The sequence below is a fragment of the Somniosus microcephalus genome, chromosome 4 (genome assembly GCF_052327205.1).
Source record: "Somniosus microcephalus isolate GS21.2 chromosome 4, FLI_Smic_1.0, whole genome shotgun sequence".
Lineage (NCBI taxonomy): Eukaryota > Metazoa > Chordata > Chondrichthyes > Squaliformes > Somniosidae > Somniosus > Somniosus microcephalus.
Window position 1 is genome coordinate 287871122 of NC_140990.1, and position 25101 is coordinate 287896222.

The window sequence follows — 25101 nt, forward strand, 5'->3', positions numbered from 1 at the left end:
AGTCAGACGTACAGCCTCAGCCAAACAGCCATCTACAACAGCCCCAGCAGCCGGCCTGGCTACGAGCCCTCCGGCCGCCGTACCTGGATCTAAACCCACAGGCTGCGAATTCAGCCCTCGACTTCGAACACTGGCTGAGCTGCTTCGAAGCCTACCTGGGAGAATCCGGCGTGCCTCCGGCATCCAAACTAAGAGTTCTGACCGCTCAGGTGAGCCCTAAAGTATTTGCACTCATCCGGGACATTGCCACATACGAGGACGCCCTCAACCTGCTAAAAGAACAGTATCGGAGCCCTGTAAACTCAATGTACGCCAGGCATTTCCTAAGATCCCGCTCGCAACAGCCAGGAGAGTCGGTTGATGATTTCTTACGGGCGCTGCAAATACTCGGCAGGGACTGTGACTTTAAAGCCGTAACAGCTGCAGAACATACAGATGGAAACATCCGAGATGCCTTCGTGAAAGGCCTTCAGTCAGACTACTCACGGCAAAGACTGCTGGAATCAAAGGACCTTGACCTGAAAACAGCTGCTAGCCTCGCTCGCTCCTTGGAAGTGGCCCATCGAGACCTCGAGGTGTACTCCAGGTACTGTGCTGCGCGACCCTGGGACTCGGGCCCGACCCCGGCCGCAATACCCCTCGCACTGCCGCCTCTGGGACCTACCACAGCGTCGGTGTCCCGGAACCGATCGGGACCGCCACCCCCGGTACCGGCTGCGACATCGGAGCCCCGCGATCGGGCCGCCGGCTGCTTCTTCTGTGGCCAGGCGAAACACCCGAGGGCGCACTGCCCTGCAAGAAACGCGACCTGCTCTGACTGCCACAAGAAAGGCCACTTCGCGAAGGCCTGCAGGGGGAAAGCCACAGACGCCAGCAGTGCCTCATGCGAGTTGTGGGGGCGGCCATCTTTCATCAAGTCCACAGATGCCAGTATCCCCTCGTGTGAGTCGTGGGGGCGGCCATCTTTGATCAAGGCCACCGACGCCAGCAGTGCCTCATGTGAGTTGTGGGGGCGGCCATCTTCTCCGCCATTTTATTCAACGTCGTGGGCGCCGCCATCTTGTTCACCACTCTCGACCGCCACCTTGTCTCCAGACCTGACCACCGCCTCACCCGCAGACTACAGCAGCTCGCTCAGCCATACACTAGCCTCCGTCACACTTGACCAAGCTCGCCCGCATCACCTGTCCAAGTCCATGATGGACATCAAAGTAAATGGCCACGCCACGACCTGCCTGTTCGACAGCGGAAGCACGGAGAGCTTCATCCATCCAGACACGGTGAGCCACTACTCCCTCACTGTCCGGCCAACGCGCAACCGGATCTCGATGGCGTCAAGGTCCCATTCTACAGACATCAGCGGCTAATGTGTTGTGACCCTGTCGGTTAGGGGCACGGAGTATAAAAATTTTAAACTTCTCGTCCTGCCCCAGCTCTGCGCTGCCGTCCTACTAGGGCTGGATTTCCAATCCCACCTTCAAAGTGTCACTTTGGCATACGGTGGACCCCTCCCCCCACTCACAGTCGACAACCAGCAGCTTTTAAACCGCCCACCGCGTACCACCTGCGGCCTATCCACCCTCAAGGTCCCGCCCCCCTCCCTGTTCGCTAACCTCACCCGCAACTGTAAACCCGTCGCTACCAAGAGCAGGCGGTACAGCGCCGGGGACAGAGCTTTTATTAGCTCCGAGGTGCAGTGACTCCTGAAGGAGGGCATTATCGAGAGAAGCAACAGCCCCTGGTGTGCCCAGGTCGTAGTCGTTAAGACCGGCGATAAACACCGCCTGGTCATCGACTACAGCCAAACCATAAACCGGTACACCCAGCTGGACGCATACCCCCTTCCCCGCATATCTGATATGGTCAATCAGATTGCACAGTACCGGGTATTCTCTACCATCGACCTTAAGTCGGCCTATCACCAACTCCCTATCCGCCCTGAGGACCGCCAGTATACCGCCTTCGAGGCGAATGACCGCCTCTACCACTTCCTTAGGGTTCCCTTCGGCGTCACCAACGGGGTTTCGGTCTTCCAAAGGGAGATGGACCGGATGGTTGACCAGAACGGGCTGCAGGCCACGTTCCCTTATCTTTGTCTACTATGCCCAATGGGTGCCCAATTATGCGGACAAGGCCAGATCCCTCATGAAGTCCACCTCCTTTCCCCTGATGGCAGAAGCATGCGCAGCCTTCTCCCTCATAAAGGGAGACATTGCTAAGGCCACAATGCACGCGGTGGATGAGTCTATCCCTTTCCAAGTGGAGAGCGATGCATCCGACTTCGCCCTAGCTGCAACCCTTAACCAGGCGGGGAGACCTGTGGCCCTCCAGGGCCCTGAGATCCGACACTCTTCGGTCGAGAAGGAGGCCCAGGCGATCGTGGAGGCAGTACGACGCTGGAGGCATTACCTGGCAGGCAAACGATTTACCCTCCTCACCGACCAGTGCTCGGTCGCTTTTATGTTTAATAACAAGCTGAGGGGCAAAATCAAGAACGACAAGATCTTGAGGTGGAGAATTGAGCTCTCCACCTACGATTATGATATCTTGTACCGGCCTGGTAAACTGAACGAACCCCCAGATGCTCTATCACGAAGTACATGCGCCAACGCGCAAATTGATAGACTGCAGACCCTCCACAACGACCTCTGCCACCCCGGGGTCACCAGACTTTACCACTTCATTAAGGCCCGCAACCTGCCCTACTCCATCGAGGAGGTCAGGACCATGGCCAGGAACTGCCAAACCTGTGCCGAATGCAAACCGCATTTCTTTAGGCCGGACAGAGCAAGCCTGATCAAGGCCACCCGCCCCTTCGAGCGCTTGAGCATCGATTTTAAGGGGCCCCTCCCGTCCTCTGACCGTAATGTGTACTTCCTCAACATTATTGATGAGTACTCCCGTTTCCCCTTTGCCTTCCCCTGCCCAGACATGACCAGTACCACGGGCATCAAATGCCTGAACGACCTCTTCGCCTTGTTCGGGTTCCCGAACTGTATACATAGCGACCGGGGCTCATCCTTCATGAGCGAGGAACTTCGCCAGTTCCTACTAGCGAGAGGTATTGCTGCAAGCAGGACCACCAGCTACAACCCCCGAGGGAACGGCCAGGTGGAAAGAGAGAACGCGACTGTCTGGAAGGCCGTTCTCTTAGCCCTAAAGTCTAAGGGCCTCCCAACCTCTCGCTGGCAGGAAGTCCTCCCGGCAGCGCTGCATTCCATCCGGTCACTGCTTTGCACTGCCATTAACGCCACCCCCCATGAACGAATGTTTGTTTTCCCCAGGAAGTCGACTACGGGAACCTCGCTACCAACATGGCTGACTTCTCCGGGGCCCGTCTTGCTGCAAAAGCACGTGAGGGCCCATAAAATGGACCCCCTGGTCGAGAGGGTGGACCTCCTGCACGCCAACCCCCAGTACGCCTATGTGGCATACCCAGACGGGCGGGAGGACACAGTCTCCTTACGAGACCTCGCACCCTCGGGCACCCCTGAGACACCACCGTTACCCCCCACCACCCCCCCAAATCCAGCCCAGGTAGACGGCATGCCGGAACCCCACGAGCCTTTGCCGACCACGCAGACACCAGCATTAACATCGGATACTGCACCACCGCCGCCGCTGCTGCGCCGATCAGAAAGGCTTACGAGGCCTCCGGACAGACTGACATACCCGAACTGGTAGTACACTTCACCCCGCCGGACTCAAATTTAAACAAGGGGTGAATGTGGTAAACCACTTTTATCGTTCACTATCGTTACACTATGGTTATCACTGTTTATATCGTTACACTATGGTTATCACTGTTTACACTGTTGTATCACTACACAAGGTCACCTCTTGCCACGCTGTTATACCTGGGCTGACCACAGCTGACTCCGCCCATGGCTCCACCTGCTTGCCCAGGTATAAAGGTGGTCGACTGGCTGGTATTCCTCCTTGTTGGATCCGATCACCCACGAGGGTGGGCTCTGTTATTTAGCCAATAAAAACCTATAGTTACTAACTTAACTCGTCGCTTTTCATGAACTGAATTGATAGGTATATCAAGACTGCACTGATGTATCTGATTAGCTGACAGCTGCAGAAGTGGTGTAAAGGATGCCATGTTGCAGATGGTCAGTTTCAGAGCTCAGAAACTGTTGGTTACTTCATTTGTAAGACATATAGAGATTTCTTTAGCTTGCAAGTGTTTAGAGCCAACTGTATATCCAGAGCCACCTCATTGGAACAACCTGTCTCACCATTGACAGATCGCTTCTGTCATCTCACCTGCCACTGCCATCTATGGCAGCAACATCGGTGCCCTTGGAAAAATCAGACCTTGGTCCGCTGAATCCTTCCACGATCAGCCCCAACACCAACATCACCAGGCACAGCAACATCACTAACAACGTCACCAACATTCTCAGTCATCACCTGATGCAGCACAGGACACAGGGCATCAGCCCCTGACAACATTGCTGCCCGGGAGGCCAGCGATGACATCACCATGGCCAGATTTACTTCACGTGACACTGTAATCCCTGGCTGCCATATGATGCTCCAGGTTGACACCATCCCACACCAGCACCGTAAAGCATCCCTTTAATGTCCAAGCCATTTCATGCACACTCATCACTATAGTGGGGGGTGGGGGTGGAGTTATGTCCCAACATTCACTGGAATTCAGTAAGACACTTCTCAAGGTGAGCACAAATCTGTCTAATAAGGTGAAGTTTTGAAATATAGATTTCACTGTATGACAACACATTACCAGAAACTTCACATGAACATTGGCTAAACCTCTCAAATGCCTACCCTTGTGTGTTGTTAGTTGGTATGCTTGCAGTAGGCTGAGAGTGAGTGTGAGGGGTGGCTAGTGAGATGGGGAAGTGATAATGTAGAGAGAGAGGGATGAGTGGAGGTGCAAGGTAAGATGGTGTGAGTAAAGATGTGCAGGAGAAGGGTATGGAAGGCAGAGTGATGCGGAAGCGATGAGTGGCACAGCAGGGTGAGGTTGAGTGTGGCATTGCAGTAACGTTTCGTGATCTGCTCAGATCATTGAAAGGTTGGCGCCACTGCAGCCAGGGACTCCTGACGACATCCCTGTTTGTGTCCTCCTGTGCAATGTGCAACTAAACTGCGTTGATCTCCTGAGGAGGTCTCTTCCAGCCATGGGAAAGGAAGAGAATCTCTATGTGCTGTGACTCCCTCCATAAGCATATGGAGGGAGTCATGCATGAGCCTGGGTGCAGACGTGCACCTTTGTGCAGTGCTTGTCAGTGTTTGCAGCACCTCAATGCTGTAGAACACTGACAGCGCAACTGTCAAAATCAATGTGGCCATGGTCCCTTTAAGGAAACTGGCTGATGACGTGTCATCAAATGACATCATCAGACCCGCTTCCTGTTAATTGGCCAGGCACCCCACAGGGCAGACTTAACAAGACCAATCTACGGAAAATCTTTTTGAGAGAGCAGCTGCAGACGGGAGCGGGGCCGGAACCTGCCAACCCACTATCCCACCGCCATCCCGCCTCCGCAGGGACAATCAGGCCTGTGTTTCTGAAAGTAATCATTGTTTTGGATTTGAAAAGTCTATTTTACTAGATAGTTCCTGTATCTGTTCTCAAATTCATTCTAAAACTGGGAAATTAACCAAAGCACCAAGTTGTTCCTGATTTAAAAGTTCTTAATGGCCAATTTGACTCGGAAGAACCAAGGTTCAATTGCCATTCTGAGCTGAGTTGTGGATGCTACAAATGGCTTCAGCACCCCTTATTAGAAAGGGAAAATGACCCAGGATTCCTGTTACTTTCAGCTCTCTCTTAGGTATACTGTCAGGAGAAGCATCCGGGAAGGCGCCGAACACCTCGAGTCTCTTCGCCGGGAGCAAGCGGAAGCCAAGCGCAGGCAGCGCAAGGAGCGCACGTCAACCCAAGCACCCCACCCACCCAACCCTTCAACCACCGTCTGCCCCACCTGTGACAGAGACTGTAGGTCCCGCATTGGACTCATCAGTCGCCTGAGAACTCATTTTTAATGTGGAAGCAAGTCATCCTCGGTTCCGAGGGACTGCCTAAGAAGAAGAAGGAAGGTGCTGGTCACTGCTGTAAGCAGTCCGACGAGTGTCTCCAATATCTAATTGTATGATAGTGTAACTAAATTCTGTGTCCATCATACCTGCCTTCGTGTTCGCTTCAATAACCTTTTCAAAGGCAGACTTAAAAATACTTCAGTGAGAGAAGACCAGATAAGAATCGTTAGACGGCTTTATTTTACAGACTGCAAGTGAAGATACAGAATAGCACTTGCAAACAAACCTGGCTTACTTCGAAGCTCGCTCCATGAAAAATGAGAATAATAAACCACATGCCTGCTCCCTTTTGTGGGCTGTCTTAGTTGTTTTTATCATTACCTTTCCATCTAGATAACTTCTAACTACAAAAGCTGACCTCCAGCATCTCCGCTTCCAATTCCAGCCATTGTTACAATACAGAGTTGATAGCAAGTAAAATATAGAGTTCTCATTGTGTAAAGTATTTTTTTAAAGGTCAAAACATAGCAGCTGACCTTTATTAATCCTTAATGCCAGTGCAAGTTTATTTGTATTTCTACTATAATCAAATGTGAGATGTAATCAAACAAGTAATTTGGATAGCAGGCAGAGCCTTTGTACACTGTCTTAGGTCAAAAGCTGTTACATTTTATGCTTAAGTTAACTTTAAAAGGCAGAAATTCTATGGTGCTATTGAGCCAGCAGAAGTGTGCTGGAACAGAACTTCTACCTGCTGCTTTGACCCACCGCTGACCCCACCTAAAATCCTGGGGATGACGCCATTTAAATATTTGAGGCGGGCACCCACGCGTGTAGCAACACAACAGGGACACCTGATCCTGCTGCTCCAAGAGGGGGAGCCCAAGGACTGGGTCTGGCCAAAGATAACGTTGCCCACATTTATATCCCCTCAGGGACTACAGGAGCCACTCTTCAATGGTAATCAATCTCTCTTGGATCAATCACCATCTGCTTCTTTGATGCAGGGACTAGGCCTAGAACAGGACCTATGCCTGTTCTCAGTAGACATAGGTCCTGCAGCGCCTATTGCAGCACGTCAGGGAAGCCCAGAAATATCCCCAAACTGCTGGAGCAGCTTAACTGGGATCAGCAGAAGAACCACCAGGAGGGAAAATTGCTGGGAATCCTCAAAGGGAAGGAAACCCAGTGGGCCTGGGTTCCATCGCAAATGATGGCTCCCCACCAGAATTACAGTTCAATTGTGACCCACATAATTCCTGGGCTTAAAGGTTTTGGTTTAATAATTTTTCGGCTTAGTCAGCTGAAACCAGCTGATATCGAAATGATCAATAGTCTAGTGTAAAAAACTGTACTGGGTATGCACACTGAAACAACAGGCTTGACAGGTTTATTATTTTTGCTGTCATGGACCACAAAAATAAATTGCAATGGTGGTTTATTGATCATCTTTGAAAGTTTTCCTCTCAAGTAGAAGGTAACTTATATTAAGATGCAGTGGTCTGTGTCTTTTGACAGTGTGAAATGCATTTTAATAATGCGTAAACCCTTTCATTCAGATTTTTCATAGTCTTAAGAGGTAAAATGATGAGGGAAAACGTAAAGTGTGTTATTTTGAACTCAGGTTGCACAGAACATTATAAGAAAATGTTGCATAAATTTTCTAATCATTCTGGATTGACAATAGGAATAAAAGGGCAAGATTCAAAATGAGCTCCAAACCGGAAGTGATCCGAATAGGTCAATTTGCAAATCCTTGAATTTTTCCTAATGGGTTTTATTTCATGATTGAACTGACAATGTCCCTTTAAGAAGGGGGTGCATATGGAATTTGTACTTCCACATCCATTTGGAAATTTTTCTGTTATTAAGATTGGTAGGCCAGCAACATCTGGCTGGAGCCACAGTTGTGAAAACAAATGTTTCTTTACTTATAAAGCTAAACTATTAAGTAACCAAAAAATTATGATCTGATAACTAAATCATTTCCAGGGAGAGGAGGTATTTTGTTCTTGATGGCTCGTGTGGTCCATATTCACTAGATGTCTAGACTGTTACACACACTGACCATCTGGATGAGAATGAGCTCCTAGGAGTCAGTCTCAGCAAAACCCATCATTTTGATGCAATAATGCTGAGTCCTGCAGAAAAATATTATTACATCATTTGCAACTGAACTTTTTCTAGACAAAGGCGATCACAACAAAACTGCATTAATTATTCTCATATTCCTCATGCTGTTTCATTGTCGCACGACTATTGATTATACAGAAATGAGATGATCCCTTGCAGGTCATTGCTCCATATGGCAAGTAACAACTGCTGAGTATCTGCAAAATGTCACACATTGATGGTCACCGACTAACAATAGGGATATTTATGCCACGTAGACCATAACACAAGGGCCACTGATTTATAGTGACTGAATAAGTCAAATTCCATTTATATTAAATGGTATTCGGGGATTTTTACTAATACTTTTGGGATTGAATTCCACAACTCTGACCATCATTCTATGAAAACTGTAACCTTTATTTTATATAGATTCCTTTACCTATGTGTTTAATTTTTATCCTTACCATTTTAAAGATGAGAATACATAGCAAGGATGGCATGTAAGATGCACCAATTGGAAATAGACATCTGGACCCCAAAATTTACAATGGCCCGTATATTCTGACCCCCACGGGTGTGTATGCACCCTTAGGGACCTCGCAAGTGCCGGTTTCAGGCATGCGAAGTGCATGCGCTGAAAACCGGCACTTCTGATCTGTCAAGAATCTTCTTGACAGATCATACGCCTGCCCTGGAGAAGGGCCACTGTGGGTGGAGTGTTCCGCTTTCTGCAAAACCTCCGCCCGCTGAAATCCCTTAAAAATTTTACGCCTGGTAAAAGCACAAGAGTTTTTTAAAAGTTTTTTTTTAATTTCTGCTCATTTATAAGTTAAAAATACTTTTAAAAAAGGTAAGTTAATTTTTAGCCTCTTAAAATTAAATTTTTGTTTAAAATATTTAATTTAATGTAATTTTAACTAATTTAAAAAATGTAATTAAAAAAATGTATTTAATGTTTTGATGTGTTTTTGGAGTGATCTCCATTCATACTTTTGACAGGTCTAAGCTGTCAAAAGTATGAAGGGAGATTCCCTTCTTTCATTGGTTCCCCATGGCCCACGTGATCCCAGGCACACATGTGAACCGCATGCGCCCGAGATACCTGGGCCCTGCGCATTTCGTCGTGGAGAGGCCCAGGAGTGGAGATGGCCGGACCTCGGGAGCCCTCAGGTAAGGGCGAAGATTTTTTCCAGATCGGAGGCTTCCGCACGCAGGAAGCCTCCAACCGGAACATACGGGCCAATGTTACATCCCTGATGAGCTGGGACTTCCACAAAACAAGGGGTCAGTTCATTAGCGTATCTATTGGCATTTAAAAAAAATTCATTTATGGGATGTGGGCGTTGCTGGCAAGGCCAGCATTTATTGCCCATCCCTAAGTGGAGGCATTCAAATCTAAGATTGGCGGACGATGGCAGCAGCAGGCTGAGGGAGCATCAGGTCAGTAGGTAAGTACTTGGCTCATTGAGTTGTCTGTCAGGTAGCTGTAATGATTGATTCAGGTGAGATTTTATGGCAATTTTAAAGAATACCTTCAAGTGGAAAACCTGGCACATGCACCCAAAAAGGCAGCAGGGCACTGGAAGGTGACGGGAAAGAAGAGCCCTTAATTTTAATGAAACCAACCTTCAGACACTCCTGGATACAGCAAAGGAGAGATAAAGATTGCTGGGTGATCATGGGAGGAAGCCTCAAAATGGTGTCTTCATACTCGATGGAAGAAGCTGACACTGGCACTGAGTGACAACTCTCAAACTCCCAGGACTGCAGACCAGAGCCAGAAAAAGTTCCATGGCCTGATGAGGGCTTTCTTGCATCTCCACAACATTACCCATATCCAACCCTACCTCACTGCCCGAGACCAAAATGCTTGATCATGCCTTGATCACCTCATGCCTCAACTTTTCTGATGGTCTCCTAGCTGGTCTCCCCGCCCCAACCCTCCATAAACTTCAAATCAAGCAAAATGTTACCGAAGTCCCTCATCCCTGGAACCATTCTAGTAAATCTTTACTGCACCCTCTCTGAGACCTTCACATTCTTCAGAGCGTTCATTTTTTTGCTAAAATTGACAAAGGCAGAAATTTTAGCCCCCGAATGCTCTTAAAAAAAAAAGCAAATAAAATAAATTGTTGACATCACTAAATAGAAAGCATTCATTTTAACACCTGATTTTCCTGTGAATACGAAATGGTAAAGACCTAATTAGTGCAAGATACAATTGGGATGGGAGGCAGATGGCGCAGAATTGGTCAGAAAGGTGTGATCTGGTCCAATCTCATCCAAATCAAAATAAAAGGATCAGCAGCTTTGTCAATAGCAGCTAACTCTAAATGTGTGATCTGGCTGCAATTATTAACATCAGAAGATGTTCCAGATGTTGACCCACTGTGGCAAACCCTGGAACTTCAATGAGATGCCATAAATCATCTCAGAAATCAATCTACTTTGGGGAACACAGGAACTCCAGAGATCCCCACAAGATGTGCTGTTTTGAAAATTAAAAAGCAGCTTTAATAAACTTGCAGGCAGTTTGGCCACAATATTTGTTAATGTTTCTGCCCTAGAGATAAAGAGAAAAACATAAAGGTCCGTAATTTGCAGTCAGCGGTGAAGCAAAGGCGTTTGCCACTGGCCCCGAAGTAAGCTTCCCACAAAGATCTTGTGATCTCTGTGGAAAGAAGTTCGGTTTCTTCGACATTCAGGTGAAATCAGTGTAAGTTAATGGGGAATCCCTAACGTGAGCTGCTGCAATGTCAACAAGCTGTCTAAGCAGCCAATCACAATGCAGAATTCTCACAGACCAGGAACCGGGAAGTGAACAAGCTCCTTTTATTCTAATTTTTAAAAAATGTTATAGAGAGCACCACAAAGATTGGGGCTCTCCCATGGAGAAACGGTAAACCTGAAATAAAGATAAACAAACATTTTAAAAAAGAATTCTTTTTTAAAAGTTTCTTTAAAATTTAAATTTTTATTAAAATGGATAAATTTGACACGCCACAAAATTAAAATTCATTTCTTAGGGCCATAACATTTGTTTAGCAGTCAATATGCTGTTAAAACCCCAGTTACATCTAATCTAAAAGTCTCTAACATTTAATGGGGTATTTAACAGCGATATTACTGCGGAAAAGCCAAAGTTTTCATCAGTTTCCCGGATTACACTTGTAATGTATACAACATTGAAGGGACTACTTTGTTTTGCGGATGTATATCCTTAGTTGCGAGCGTATATAACAGACGCGTATCGATTTGTATAGTCAGTGCTGAAGTTCCAGTTACCCAGTAAAGATCACGAAGTTACTCTCAGTCTCTGCTGCTTTATTATTTTATGTAGTTGTGTATAAAGGTACAAACACAACAAATTGGCGATGAGAATTATGAACCTACATCTTCCTATTCTGGCATCGCATCCAGAGGACACCGAAATTTGGAAGAAAGGAGCGAGAAGGTAGAGAAAACAGAGCACGCTTGCTAAGCTAGGCAGGGGATACGTAAGTCAAGTGAAAAGTGCACAGGACTTGCATGATGCTAGCTAACTAGTAAAGAAAGAAAAACGGGTTTGGAAAAAAAAATGGCGATGATTGGCACGATTGCAGCATTTGATAGCAGCATTGAAGACTGGGCAACTTATATTGAAAGAGTGGAGTTGTACTGTGAGGCTAACGGAGTGGAGGTAGAAAAGAAAGCCACTGTTTTGCTGAGTGTTATGGGCGCAAAGACATACGGGCTGCTACGTAGTTTATTAACCCCTGAAAAGCCAGCAAACAAAACATTCAAACAAATAGTGGACACACTCCAAGACCATTTAAGCCCCAGACCACTGCTCATAGCCGAAAGATTTAAATTCTATAAATGGAACCAGAGCAAAAATGAAAGCATTTCTGAATATTTGGCAAAGTTGCGCAAATTATCAGAACATTGCCAATTTGGAGTGGGCTTATCAAACGCATTGAGAGACAGATTTGTGTGTGGCATGCAAAATGAAAGCACACAAAAGAAGCTCTTGTCTGAAAAAGATCTCACCTTGGAGAAGGCTCTAAGTATTGCAATTTCAATGGAAGCAGCAGCACGTGGCGCTTTAGAAATTCAACAAAAATCCCTGGAACATTCCACTAACAAAATGTCACTGAAACAAGAAAAGAAGTGCTATCGCTGTGGTAAAATGTCATATGGCCACAATGACTGTTGGTTTAAAGACAAAGATTGCAGACAATGTGGCAAACGAGGGCAAATTGAAAGGGTCTGCAAAGCAAAGAAGTAGAAAACTGATACAAAGGCACACCAAGTGACTGAAAACAAGAAACCTTTCAAAGATAGATACAAGAAGGTACACTACGTGACTGGAGACAGTTCAGATAAAGAAAAAAGTGACACAGACTCAGAGGAAGAGGATCTGGCTTGTCTAAAACTACACAGTGTGAAAGAAACAGAGGATCACAGAATAATATGGGTTACTCCAGAAGTGGCAGGAGTTAGGCTGAAAATGGAGTTGGACACAGGCTCAGCTTTAACAGTGATCTCTGTACATGACTACAAACGACTGTTTTCACACATACCGCTAAGACCAACTAAAGTACTGTTAAAGACATACACAGGACAAAGAGTGTGCCCCAAAGGTAAAATAAAAGTGACAGTGACATACAAAGAAAAAAAAATACCGCAATTGAACCTCTATGTAGTGGAAAATGGAGGACCACCATTGCTGGGATGCGAATGGCTCAGGAAAATACAGTTGGATTGGCACACCATCCAAGCACTGTTTGTGTCAGCAAAGGAGGACAGCAACGCCACTCCTGAGAGACTGTCACAAATACTCTCTGACTCTCAGGAAGTGTTCAAGAAGGGAATAGGAACACTTAAGGGCATGAAAGCAAAAAATAAGATTGAGGAGAACGCAAATCCAAAGTTCCATAAGGCCAGACCAGTGCCTTATGCAATTCGCCCATCAGTAGAAGCAGAGCTGGAGAACTTGGAGCAGTTAGGGGTCCTGTCCAAGGTGGATTGGAGTGAATGGGCCACACCTATAGTTCCAGTGATGAAGAAAACCTCCAGCACAAAACCAGGAAAGCCAAGAAAAGTGCGCATCTGTGGAGACTTTAAGGTGACTGTTAACCCAGTCCTCCACACAGTACAGTACCCATTGCCTCGCATTGAGGACATCTTTGCTTCCCTGTCAAGAGGGGAATGCTTCACAAAGATTGACTTGGCCCAGGCCTTTCTCCAAATGGAAATTGATGATGCATCAAAGAAGTACCTGACAATAAATACGTACAAAGGCCTTTACCAGTACAATCGGCTGGTATTCGGAATAGCATCAGCTCCTGCAATCTGGCAAAGGGCAATGGACCAAGTCCTGCAGGGGATTCCAGGTACTCAGTGTTATCTTGATGACATCATCATTACTGGTAAGAATGACAATGACCACCTTTCCAACCTCGAACAGGTGCTCATCAGGTTACGGGAGTATGGGCTCCGAGCGAACCGAGACAAGTGTGAGTTTTTCAAAAAGGAAATCTCATACTGTGGACATGTGATTGACAAGGACGGTTTACACAAGTCTCCAGACAAGATTGAAGCTGTGATTAATGCACCAACACCTGAAAATGTGTCTCAGTTGAAATCATATCTTGGACTGGTGAACTACTATCACAAGTTCTTGCCCAACCTATCCACAGTGTTACATCCACTAAATGCACTGCTACAGACAGGGTCACAATGGAAGTGGAGTGACAGCTGTGAACAAGCTTTTCAAGAGAGTAAAAGACTCATTACTTCAGAAGAGGTGCTAGCTCACTTTGACCCATCCTTACCTATTCGACTGGCATGTGATGCTTCACCCTATGACATTGGTGCCGTGTTGTCACATAAGTTCCCAGACGGCTCAGAGAGACCAATAGCCTTTGCTTCAAGATCATTGATGACAGCTGAACGCAATTATGCACAGATTGACTGAGAGGCCCTCAGCCTTGTGTGGGGAGTCAAGAAATTCAACCACTACTTGTATGGTCAACAGTTTACACTGTTAACTGACCACCAGCCTCTCATTTCAATCTTCAACCCAAGGAAGGGCGTTCCAGTGATGGCGGCACAACGGCTACAGCAATGGTCACTCTTCCTAGGGGCTCACCTGTATGACATTGAATACAAGGGGACCAAGCAACATGGCAACGCCGATGGTTTGTCACGTTTACCACTGCCGACCTCAGAGGAAACTACAACAGTTGACTCAGCAGAGGTATTTCACACAACAATAGTTGAGCAGCTACCAGTGACAAACTCCCTCATTGAAAGAGAAACACGCAATGACCCTACATTGTCAAAAGTTTATGACATCACTGTGAAGGGATGGTCAGCGCATGGTGACTCATTGTTTCCAGCATTCTCAGCTAGGAGGGAGCAGTTATCAGTGTGTCGGGGAACACTGATGTGCGGCTCACGAGTTGTAATTCCTCCCAAGCTTCGTAACTGAGTGCTAGATGAACTGCATGAAGGCCACTTAGGTACGGTAAAGATGAAAAGTCTTGCCCATGGTTACGTGTGGTGGCTGGGAATTGACAAACAGATCGAGGACCTGACAAAGAGCTGCTCAGGATGTCAAAAGGTCCAGAACGCACCACCACAAGCCCCTCTCCATCCATGGGAATGGCCCTCATCACCATGGCAACGTGTGCACATCGACTTTGCCGGACCGTTCATGGACTCCATGTTCTTGATTGCAGTCGATGCACATTCCAAATGGTCCGAGGTCATTAAAATTAAATTAACCACATCTGAAAAGACCATTTCAGTTCTGAGGACCATGTTCGCTAGAAATGGACTACCAGAACAAATCTGCACAGACAATGGACGACAATTTGTCTCTGACGAATTCCAAAGGTTCACGAGGAAAAATGGAATCAAGCACTACACATCTGCCCCGTACCATCCAGCTACAAATGGCTTGGCAGAAAGATTCGTACAGACTTTCAAGAAGGCCATCAAAGCAATGTACAGCGAGAATCTACCACTGCAACACAAGATAGACAAATTCCTCTTTGCTTATCGGAACGCAGTACACGCAGCCACTAGTCAGACTCCAGCGATGATGTTTCTGAACAAGAACCTGAGATCTCGCATGGACCTTCTTAAACCAAATGTACGTCGTGATGTAGAGAACAAACAGTTCAAACATTTGAATGCTAAGCCAACAAGAAGCTTCAGTGTGGGACAGTCAGTTCTTGCTCGTGATTTCCGGACGGAAAAGTGGCAACCAGAGGCAATATCCACAAGAGAGGGACCACTGATGTATACGGTGGATGTGGGAGAGAACGTTTTGAGACGTCATGTGGACCAAATTCTGGATGTTCAGGTGGAAAAAACCCCTATACCTCGCCCAGACTCACCAAACATGGAAACAGACACTCCTGATTCATCAGCATCAGCACCAGCCTCATCCTCAGCTGAGAGCTCTACCTGTGCTGATAGCTCATCTGATGCACCTGTACCTGTACAGTCTCATTCCTCAAAGCAAAAGAGTCTGGAGAGACGTTACCCAGAGAGGCAGAGGAGGCCTCCCCAGAGACTTGACTTGTAAAAGGGCTGTTGACAAAATAAAATGTTATATTGGAATTTCAATTTTGTTACTGTAAAGACAGGCTCTGTATGTTAATTATAGAAATTTTGCATTAATATACTATTAAACTAAAGGGGGAGGAAGTGTAATGTATACAACATTGAAGGGACTACTTTGTTTTGCGGATGTATATCCTTAGTTGTGAGCGTATATAACAGACGCGTATCAATTTGTACAGTCAGTGCTGAAGTTCCAGTTACCCAGTAAAGATCACTTGAAATTACTCTCAGTCTCTGCTGCTTTATTATTTTATGTAGTTGTGTATAGCGGTGCAAACACAACAACACTGATTGCCGGCTATGGGGGAGGGGGGTGGGGCGTTACTGGTCCACAGCGCAGCCAGTGTCAGAGCAGTGAATGACAGACCGCAACTTCAGGATTTCCGCGTTTAGATGCGCGTGCCTTAAATTTTGAAGGTGTGGTCGGTTTCAAAGGGGTAAACTTTGTTCGCGGTTATTACCCACTGCAAATTCCGGGCCAAAATTCTGGAAATATTACTTAAAAATGTTAATTAAAAACAGAAAATGCTGAAAATGCACAGCAGATTTACCATCATCTGGAAAGAAAAAATATACATTAACATTCTTCATCAGAACCCTGACAGAATAAGGACTTTGAAATCCAAGTGCTGAGATGAAGATTTGAAGTCAGGTCTTTTTACATACGAAAATAGAAAAAAATCGGACAGGAAAAGACAGACCAGTCCATCAAGCCTGTCCCAAATAGTCATGATGCAACTAAGCTTCATGACTCTCAGCTTACTTTCTCGCTTCTAGATCAGATTGGAGTCTTTTCTGTTCCTAACACTAATGTAGATCTTCGTGACATCCAGGAACTGGGGATAGTACCCACGACACCACTGTCCAGATCATTAATGTAGATCATGAAGAACAGCGGTCCCAACAAGTGTCCCTACTGGACTCCACTAGTAATCAGTCTCCACCCAGAACAACTTCCATTAGTATCAATCCTCTGCCTGCGAGAACACAACAAATTCCCTAATCAATCCAGGGTCTGCCCTCCTATCCCACAGGGCTCTATTTTATCCAGACATGGTCTCTGGAGAAAAAGTGAATGAGGGGTGGACTGCACGGATATTATGAATTGGGGTGGAGAAGTATTTGAAACTAACCAACTCCACCCTCAGAAATGCACCTGGATGAAGCAAAATAATAGACTTAAACACATGTTAGGGTATCTGAGGACAAGAATGGCAGCCCACGTGGAACTACAGCATGCTACAATATAAGGATCAGGATCTTTGAGCGGTCAGAGTTGATGTGGATGAGAAAGAATGTACCCATCTTAGGTAATGTATCTGCCAACTGACATGATGTCTGTCATAGATCTTCGTGACATCCATGAACTTAGAGATAGTATCCATGACACACAGAGCAGGAAAGGCCCAGGCTCCATCCCCGGCCTGTGCTGCCAGTTGACCCCAGGCTAAGATCTCAGCTGAGGCAGGATGATGGGATCGAGGCCCTAGAATTGGCCTCAGTGCCCCTGGGGTTGTGCAGGACCTCCAGCCCAGTCCTAAGAAAAGCTCAAACTGAAAGTGAAACAAAATAAAATCTAGCTGCTATGCCTTATTGTACAGACCTTTTCTTTAACAGTAGATACTATACCATTAGTGCTCACATCCTCCTTCAGAAATTAAATCTGCCATTGCTGACTTGCTGCTTTTAAAATAGTCTAAAGTATTCATGGGAGTAAAAATGTTCCAATAACCAAAAGGCACAAACTGGTAAACAAGAGCTGATTGTTTCAGTTGCAGACTTTGGACAAAAGTGCCTTGTACAAGTATAATCTTGTCTGACTGGCTCCCTGCTATAATTTATATCCAAGAAAACTGTCACTCGTCACGCTAAGCTTATAGTTATGTGCTTGGCTAAATGATCCTAACATTGCCACTCGCTCCAGCTTCCCATTTAAGTGGCTGCAAAACGATTTAATACTTGACACTGAACATTACTGCTAGGAGTTCGGTGCCTCAAAATTTCCACCTGCCAATCTGCATTTGCTACTTTGTGTGGCCAGACAAGTCTGGCTGAAGAACCCATATTTTTTTTTCCCCAAGGTGAGCAAATTGACGTTCAGAATTCAGCAATGTTGATCCCACTTCTGTCACTACGCAATCATGGAATCATAGAATGATACAGCACAGAAGGAGGCCATTCCATCCATCATGCCTGTGCCAGCTCTTTGGTAGAGCTATCCAATTAGTCCCACTCCTCTGCTTCTTTCCCATAGCTCTGTAATGTTTTTTCCTTTAAGTATCAAAAACGAATGAACTATTTGAAGAAGAATGGCGATCCACAGCTCCAGCAATTTTTAATCAAAGGCAGAGTAGTTAAACTCTATAGACTACCCACTGCAACTGTATGTGATTTTCAACTTGCAACAGACTTCTGAAATTCTTAAGAAAGGAGTTATTAATTTTGACCTATGTACACTCCATTAATGGCTCATGGAGGAGTCACATTCACTGACATATGATGGAAAATGCCAAACAGAAAAAAATACCATGAATAGTAGAAAGTCATTGTGAATAGAGAGCCATCCAGCGATGCAATCTTAAACAATTCAAACAAACTGGAAAAAGTTAGCATCGTGTTATTTACCAGGGGCTATATTTATTGTTAGAATTATTCTATTTATAACAGATGGTGTATTTTTTATCAATAGTACAGAATATGTTGTTATTAAAGTTACATATATGCTACAACAACAACAACTTGCATTTACATAGTGCCTTTAATGTAGAAAAATGCCCCAAGGCACTTGATAGAGACATAATCAGACAAAAATGGACACCAAGCCAAAGAAGGCGATATTAGGGGGAGTGACCAAAAGCTTGATCAAAGGGGTGGATTTTAAGAAGGATTTTAAAGGATGAGGGGGAGGGTGGAGAGGCAGAGGAGTTTAGGAAAGGAATTCCAGAGCATAGGGCCTAGATGGTTGACGGCATGGCTGCAATGGTGAGGGAAAGGGACTGGAAGATGCACAGGAGGACAGAGTCAGAGGAATGGATAGTTCAGGGTGGGTTGTAGGATGGAGGAGGTTACAGAGATAAGGATGGACAAGAAGGCTATGAAGGGATTTAAATACAAGGATGACATTTTTTAAATTGGAGGCTTTGTGGGACCTAGAGTCGACACAGATCAGCAAAGACGTGGTGCAGGATAGGATGCAGGCAGCAGAGTTTTAGATGAGCTGAAATGTACAGAGCATAGAGGATAGAAGGCCAGCCAGGAGAGAATTGAAATAGTCGAGTTTGGAGGTAACAAAGCATGGATGAGAGTTTCAGCAGCAGATGGGCTGAGATGTATAGTACTAGAGCACCTGAAAAGTAGCTGCTTGAAATTCGAGCCAGATATGCACAGACTGCAGCTCGTTAAAAATAAATGAAGAAGTTGGATCTATGCCCATCAATCAACACAATAAAAACTGTTCAAATATACATGTAGTCATTGAAAAACTATGAGTCTATCCAGTACACTGTGAAGGTCTTGCTTGAGCAGCGATCGTGTCCACACTAGGTATGTCTGTTGTAACTAAGAATTCAAGAATTTATGAATATACAAATTACTGACAATTTTTGAAACAGATTTCAGTTTTTATAGCTCACATTTCTGACGATAACGTTAATTTTTAACTTAAGTTGGTTGAATGTGAAATTGCAGCTTTAAAGTTTGGCATTTATTTAGTTAACCAACCAAGCTGCACTCGGTGTTAGAAAAATAAAGTGCATAACATTTTATCCCAACTTTTCCAATAAATCAGCTCAATGAAGCCCAATGTCAGAATCTGTTTTAAAGGCACGTCCTGTCAAAAAAAATTTACATTTAATTCACTTCCATGAGGATGGGAGACATAATCTAGAGCAATTCACCTCCTGGCAGATGAAGATAAGTCATTTCTGAGCCCTCTTTATGAAATTTTTATTAGTTTGACTAAATACAGCTATTACCAAGAGGCAATTTCCTGTATTATCACAGTTTTTCACACACAAAAATATTCTTCTGAAGCCTTCTCGTGTAATTACTATAAAAAATTATTTTAGAACTGCCTCCAAAATATCTTATATTTTTCACTAATGCTTCACACAACTGTATTAAATATAATGAACCCAATATATCAGAATAAAATTGGTGCAATGGGTTCTAATCAAGTAGCTTCACCGAGAAACACGTGCATTAAAAATATATAATCTGTAACTGTCAACTGAAATTTGCATAAAGCTGTTGCTTTTTGGGCCTTACCCGTCAACAAGTGTGAACTTCGAGGGGGAAAAATTCAGTATCGCCCCATTTGGGGCGCCATTATCGGCCGTGCGCAAAGTTTTGCGCCCAGCGCTAATTATTGCCTCCGACGGCAAACTTGGCTTTTATCGCCCCTGGAGGTGAGGGGAGCGCTAAATCAGGCACTTCACACCTATCTTAAGGCGCAATGGCCGAGGAGCGAGGTGCTACCTCAGAGCGCTGACGAAGCTCATATGATGTCAGTCAGCAAAGGAAGGTCAAATCAAAATGAACCTGCAAAGTGCTGCTCAGTACCCAAAACTCCTTCACACAGCGTTGAATCTCTCCAGAAGTCTCTCTCTCTCTCTCAGAATGCGTGGTGCAAAAATGGCACCAACAAAAAAGGCAGGAAGCGGTCGCCTTTAAATAGCGCTCCCCCAGTCCCTTTCTGACTGCAAAACGCTTCCCTCAATCTGTCGTTGCTAGCGGCAGGCGGTAAGGCAGGGGGCACCACTTAATTTCGGTCCGGGGCGCTACCGGGGCGTTGCGCATTCGATTGACATCACGATCTGCCGGTGCAGGAGATCGTGGCGGTAGTGTTTAGCGCCACTGCAAAATGTCTAGTTAATTTTGCGAACGGCGCAAACATCACCGCGCCGGCCGCTAGTTGCTTTGCGCCCCATTAGCGCCCTCTTAAGGCGCTAACGGGAGGCGCAAACAACTGAATTTTCCCCCCGAATCTTTTCAACCTTGGTGCTGTCTTGCATTACGGACTTTAGCCCTACCCTTGGTTTTCTAATTGAAATAAAAGTGAGTGTGTGGCTTTAAGGATTGCATTAGAAAATATAAAATTGGAAATTGAGCTCTTAAATAAATTTCAGTAGTTTACTCAGTTACAGCCAAGTGATTGTGCTACGGCAAAATCCATTTTGTGGCAGTGCATCTTTTACAGTGGGTAGGCTGGCTATATACCATTTTCTACTTTCTGTGATGGATCATGCAGGTGACGACATGGTGGTTGTGATCAGTAGCTCTTGCACAAGAACCAGTTTAGAACCGAGGATTATGTTATTATGTTAGTCAGTAAATTAAACAAGTTGGAGCTCATCCTTTCGGATTTTTTTGTTCATGGGGTATATCATAGTATGGGTTGGATTTGATGGGGCACAAAATATAGCGTCTGATAGCAACAGAAACTCAAGTTCAGGAATTCATGCCGCACCTGTATTATTCTAAAATTAAACATAGGCCAGCAGATAAATAGTTCAAAGTGGAAAAAGTAAAGTAATACATTAGGTAAATAACACTGGGAAAGCAATAAACCTTAAATGATAAAAGTTGGAATGAAGTGGGGGAGCAGAGGATACATAGGCCAGTAAAGGTGATAGCACAAGTAGATGGAATACAAAAGCAAAGAGATAATGTTATACTTGTGCAAAACATTAGTTACTCCACAGTTAGGTACTGCTTACAATTTGGAGTAGGATAAGTATAAAAGCAATGGAAAAGATGCCGTATAGATTCACTAAATCTTACCAGGGATGAATGCTTACAGATGTGGAGGGCTCAATTTTCCGTGGACCATTGAGGCGGGATTGGAGGCGTGTGGGGGGTTAAAATCGTGAAATCGGGGGGCACGAACCCATTCCGCCCTCAACCCGCCTTCATGCCAGTTTCAAAGGAGGCGGATTCTCGATCTGTGCTGGGACCCGCCTCCCCGAGGCGGGAAGGGGATTACTGCCAATTAACTGCCTGTTAACAGGTAGTTAACAGGCAGTTTTTAGCCTAATCCCTATTTTTATCCCTGAAGTGTGGGATTCCCAACGGCTCCAAACCACGCCAAGTTAGCGAGGCGGACCGTCGGGCTGAAGGGCTTGGAGGGTTTGAGATGTCCGGTGTTCAGGTGAGTGATGTGTGCATAAGTGCAGAGGTAAGTGTGTTTGGTCTGTGTAAAGTGTTTAAATAAGTTTTACTTACCTTTACAGCCTTCCTTCCTTCAGGTCCCGGGAGTCCCTCTTCTTACCGACACAGAAAGCAGAATGGCCGCGAGTTGTCAAAAGTTGCAGCCTCTGCTTTCTGTTCTGGAGAGATCTCTAAATCAGCCTGAGAGGAAGGAATTAACTTACAGTACAGATTGTCAGTGTTTGACAGCTTCAAAGAGCTATCAAATGCTGATTTTTCATCTGTCAAAAGCTCTTGACAGATGAAATGTCAATCTGTGATGTCACCTGTTACCGGGTGGCCCTCAATTGGCCTGCTGGGCCCACTGGGCGGGCTCAACAAGGTCAATCAAGTGAAAATCGCGTGGGTTGGCCACAACTCGATGGAGGCAGGACTACAACCCCAAAAGTTGTAGTCCCGCCTCCTACATGCCTCCAGTATCAAAATCCAGCCCGGAGAGTTTGGGGTTTTTTCATTATAGCTGTGAAGATCAAGTGACCTGATAAAGGTTTTCAAGATTATGAAGGATTATGACAAGGTAAATAACGATAAACTGTTTCCACTGTTTGACAAGACGATAACAGGAATACATTTAAATTTAAGATTATCACAAAAAGAGTGAAAGGAAATTTATAAAAATGTTCTTCACACAGAGAGTGGTTAGAATTTGGAATTCTCTGACACAAGTCATAGAGTCATTATGGCACAGAAGGAGGTCATTCAGCCCATCGAGTCCGTGCCGGCTCTCTGTAGAGCAATCCAGTCAGTCTCATTCCCCCACTCTATCCCCGTAGCCCTGCAAGTTTATTTCTCTCAAGTGCCTATCCAATTTCCTTTTGAAATCATTGATCGTCTCCGCTTCCACCACCCTCATCGGCAGCAAGTTCCAGGTCACTACCACTCGCTGTGTAAAAAAGTTCTTCCTCACATCCCTCCTGTATCTCTTGCCCAAAACCTTGAATCTGTGTCCCCTGTTGTTACAGCAGAGCCCATAAATTATTTCAGAAAGGGCATTAGATATTTGTTTGAAACAGAATCTTAAATATGATTCTAATAATAGACAGGCTATGCTAACCTCAGTAATAAAAAAAATCCAAGAGAGTTAATCTGTTTCTTCTCTTTGTTGTGTGTACATAAGTGTATGCGTTGCTGCTGATCTCATGGGTCTACTGCAAAACCTCAGGACCCCCGCCTCACATAGAATCATAGAAATTTACAGCGCAGAAGGAGGCCATTCGGCCTATCTTGCCAATGCTGGCCGACAAAGAGCTATCCACCCTAATCCCACTTTCCAGCAATTGGTCCGTAGCCTTGTAAGTTATGGCACATCAAGTGCATATCCAAGTACAGTACTTTTAAAATGTGATGAGGGTCTCTGCCTCTACCATCCTTTCAGGCAGTGAGTTCCAGACCTCCACCAACCTCTGGGTGAAATAATTTCTCCTCAAATCCCCTCTAAACTTCCAACCAATTACTTTAAATCTATGCCCCTTGGTTATTGACCCTTCTGCTAAGGGAAATAGGTCCTTCCTATCCACTCTATCTAGGCCCTCATATTATACACCTCAATTAGGTCTCCCCTCAGCCTCCTCTGTTCCAAAGAAAACAACCCCAGCCTATCCAATCTTTTCTCATAGCTAAAATTCCCCAGCCCAGGCAACACCCTCGTAAATCTCCTCTGCACCCCCTCTAGCGCAATCACATCCTTCCTGTAATGTGGTGACCTCAGCTGTCTAGCTGTGGCCTAACTAGTGTTTTATACAGTTCAAACATAACCTCCCTGCTCTTATATTCTATGCCTTGGCTAGTAAAGGCAAATATCCCGTATGCCTTCTTAACCACCTTATCTACCTGTCCTGCTACGTTCAAGGATTTGTGGACATGCACTCCAAGGTCCCTCTGATCTTCTGCACTGCTCAGTGTCCTACCGTTTATTGTGCAGTCCCCGGCCTTGTTAGCCCTCCCCAAATGCATTACCTCACACTTCTCCAGATTGAATTCCATTTGCAACTTTTCTGCCCACCTGACTAGTCCATTGATATCTTCCTGCAGTCTGCAGCTTTCTTCTTCATTATCAACCACATGGCCAATTTTTGTATCAACTGCAAACTTCTTAATCATACTTCCTACATTCAAGCCCAAATCATTGATATATACCACAAAAAGCAAAGGACCCAGTACTGAGCCCTGTGGAACCCCACTGAAAACAGCCTCCCAGTCAAAAAACACCCTTTGCCCATTACCCTTTGTTTCCTGACTCTGAGTCAATTTTGGATCCAACTTACCACTTTGCCTTGGATCCCATGGGCTTTTACTTTTGTGACCAGTCTGCCATGCGGGACCTCATCAAAAGCCTTGCTAAAATCCATATAGACTACATCAAACGCACTATGCTCATCGACCCTACCTGTTACCTCCTCAAATAATGCAATCAAGTTAGTCATGCTGCTAAACTCCAGGTTTGCTACAAAGCCTTTGAACCTCACTGCAGTGCTGCAAAACTCCCACCCTAGTTCTGTCAAATGGCATGAACACCCCAGTGGGGTATTTCCATTGGGAACCCCACTAATGCACGTAATGCTGTTGGGAGTTAAAGGGGAAAAATAAAACAATTGGTACAAAGATTCATCATAACCTAACTACCTGGAGAAGTAAAAACAAAAAAAAGGGAAAACAGGCCTGAAGCAGCCTCAAGACTGCTCAGTTCTTCTATCTGGGCCTTTAAAACTTTCTTTCCCTGCATTCCCTAACACCCAACAACCCTGGATGCCGTAGACCCGAGATACAGCCGGAGATTCCTTCTGTAGAAATACAGATCATGTGCAAGAGGGCCAGAAGCCAGTGTTATTGGTCTCCGCCCCTTTTTCTTGTCACAACACCCTGTGAACTGGCACACAGGGCATTACAGAAGGGAAAATCATACCTTTTACAACAGAATACTACATTGTATGTCACATCCTATAATGCCCCTGTCCTTATAAAACAGTACATCCACTGATTTAGTGATTCATTTGTCTAACAGATAAACACTTTACTGCACATGATCAGAGTAATTTAGAGCATTCATGTTTTTATAAATAATTGAAATTATTGAAAATACTCAAGACTGAGCCACTGTAAACTAGATTCTCAATGGCTGCAACACTGGCGTATAACTATCAGACG

General features: G+C 45.3%; 1 protein-coding gene across 3 annotated transcripts in view; it reads right to left on the bottom strand.

The window, feature by feature from the left end:
• LOC147120530 (nck-associated protein 5-like) overlaps positions 1–25101 on the bottom strand; it is a 974633-nt gene that overhangs the window by 563060 nt on the left and 386472 nt on the right. The window lies entirely within an intron of this gene.